At 33.3% G+C, this 2,825-nt stretch overlaps 1 non-coding gene and 1 pseudogene across 1 annotated transcript; one reads left to right on the forward strand and one right to left on the reverse strand.

Moving 5' to 3' along the window:
* Positions 1-243: 243 nt before the first annotated feature.
* On the reverse strand, positions 244-348 carry LOC111813532. Its single transcript, XR_002818762.1, has one exon. It is a non-coding gene; the product is annotated as a small nucleolar RNA U109 (small nucleolar RNA).
* A 1,254-nt stretch (positions 349-1,602) lies between these two features.
* LOC105743966 lies at positions 1,603-2,257 on the forward strand (annotated as a pseudogene).
* Positions 2,258-2,825: the final 568 nt, after the last annotated feature.

Here is a 2,825-nt window from a genome sequence, read left to right on the forward strand (position 1 = left end):
AAGAAAGAAAGAAAGAAAGAAAGAAAGAAAGAAAGAAAGAAAGAAAGAAAGAAAGAAAGAAAGAAAACTGGATCTTTCTTCACTATATATATTGAAAGTTGACTCTGTAGCATGAGTAGCTTTGTTGTGGAAGGGTAGGAAGGAGATGTAGAGTGACTATTTGAACAATAGTGTTTATAAAAACTCAGGCTGCTTATTGTGACAAGAGGATAAGGTGAATTCCTATTCAAAATGAGTTCTTTTTTATGTAGGACAAATATACTACCACTCAACCTCTACTGTAAGGTTGGCAGCTCTGGGAAGTTCTTTATTCATGTAGTATGTCAAAATGAGTTCTTAAACCTAGAAATCTTTTAGTAGTTTTTGCAGTCTTCCGTGTAGACTATCTTGTCACCAAAAAATAAATGATAATTTTTCTTCCTTCCCTATCTTTATTGCTTTTATTTATTTTTCTTGCCTAATTGCTCTGACTAGTGCTTGAAGAACTACACTAAGAGTGATGATGGTGGACATCCTTATCTAATTCCTAAATTTAGACTGAAAACTTTCAGTTATTGTTCATTTGGTATGGTGCTAGCTGTTGAGTTGACATAGATGGCTTTCATCAGATTGAGATAAATATGATCTGTTCCAATTTTCTGTAGTGTTTTTATCATGAATGAGTGTTGGACTTTGTAAAACCTTCTTCTGCATCTCTCAAGATGATCATGTGATTTTTGTTCTTGGTCTTGTTAATACGGTGTATTATGTTTATTGATTTGCATATGTTGAACCAATCTTACATCCCTGGGATGTAGATTATTTAGTCATGCTATATAATCTTGATGATTTGCTGCATTCTGTTTATCAGTATCTTACTGAAGATTTTTGCATCTGTATTCATTAAGGAGATTGAATATAGATGTAAAATTGCTTAAATATACCTCTGGTTTTTGTATCAAGGTAGTACTTACTTCCATGTATGAATTGGAGCACATTGCTTCCACTTTAAAATCATCCAAGACTTTGGAAAGTAGTAACATTAGGTCTTCTCTAAATTTCATGTAGAATTTGAGTAGTGAATCCATTTGGGCTTGGGATTTTCTTTGCTGGTAGGATTTTACCTACATTTTCAGTTTCATTGACTGATATTGGTCTATTTAGAATATTTATATCTTCTGGATTCAGCTTTAGTCATTCATATGTATCTAAGAATCTATCTAATTCCTCTTTTTTCCATCTTATTAGAATATGGGTTCCAGGAAGGTATAGATGCTCTTCTGGATTTCTGCAGGATCTGTTGTGATTTAAATTTTTTCATTCCTAATTGCATGGACTTGAGTCTTTTCCTTCCTCTTTTGGTAAGGTTGGCTAATTCTTTATGTATTTTATTTAATTTTTCAAAGAACCAACTTTTTGATTTATTGATGTTTTATATTACTTTGTCTCCACTGCAATAATTTCTTCTCTAATATTTATAATTTTCTCTCTCATATGGACTTTGGGCTTGATTTGCTCTTCTTTTTCTAGAAGCTTGAAGTTCAACATATGTTGTTCATTTGAACTTATTCTGTTTCTCTGATATAAGAATTCACTGCTATAAATTTCCCTAAAGGCAAAAAAAAAAAAAAAAAAAAAAAAAAGATTAGCCTGAAGGCTAAACTCTACCACAAACAATGGTATGTGGAGAAAATACAAATGAAGACTATCAAGATGCATGAAAAGAGAAACACCAAACAAAAGAACAATGAAAAGATTCTACAAGGAGCAGTACCTCCCTATCTGCTGGACAAAGAAGGACAGTCTCATGCAAAAGTACTTTCCAACAGGATTAAACAAAAACGAAACAAAAAGGAGGGAAAATGGGAAGATCCTCTGCCCAAAGTTCGTGCCCAAGGAGAAATGGAAGTATTAAAAGTTATTTGAACTGGAAAGAGAGAAAAAAAGGCATGGAAGAGGAAGGCTACTAAAGTCTGCTTTAATGCAGGTGGCTTTATAAGAAAACCACCTAAATATGAAAGATTCATTAGGCTAATGGGCTTACATTTTTAAAAGGCCCATGTAACACATCCTGAACTGAAAGCCACCTTTTGCCTGCCAATACTTGGTGTAAAAAAGAATCCTTCATTGCTACTGTATAAAACTTTGGGTGTTATTACCAAAGGAACAGTGACTGAGGTGAATGTGAGTGAGCTGAACCTTGTGACACAAGAAGGCAAGGTTATTTGAGATAAATATGTCCAGGTAACCAACAATCCTGAAAATGTTGGATGCATAAATGCAGTCTTAGTAGGTAGACAGATGTTTCATACAATAACTTCTTAAATTTATTGAAGACTACAGACCAATCAGGAAAACCAAACTTGAATACTGATGAACAATTGTCATGACTACATTCACAAAAAAACCCTATGTATTAAATTGTAAAAGCATTAAAAAATGGTCCAGTTTTACAAATTGGTCTTTTATTAGGAGTCTGTTAAGGGCTTACAAGTTAGTGAGATTGAACCACTTGAGAAAGTAAACATCAGTCTTTGCATTAAAGAGTGGATACTCAACAACACAGAGCTGCTTCCTAAAAAGCCATCAGCATTTAGCCAGTGCAAACTTAATTAAGGGGTCTAGGGCTATGAAATCTGCTGAAGTCTATTCTACCTCATCCTTTATCATTTTTAGTCATAAAAAAACAGTAATGTTGGACCAGGAAGATAGCTCAGTGAAATAAGGATTTGCCTGGCAAGTTCAAGGTCCTGAGTTCAATCCCTGATACCACCAAGAGAAAAAAAAAAAAAAAACTAATGTTTAAGCTTATTCTCAATATAGTCTATTTATAATACTTTAAGAAT

The sequence above is a fragment of the Octodon degus genome, unplaced genomic scaffold, assembly GCF_000260255.1.
Source record: "Octodon degus isolate 3935 unplaced genomic scaffold, OctDeg1.0 scaffold00196, whole genome shotgun sequence".
In the NCBI taxonomy this organism is placed as follows: domain Eukaryota; kingdom Metazoa; phylum Chordata; class Mammalia; order Rodentia; family Octodontidae; genus Octodon; species Octodon degus.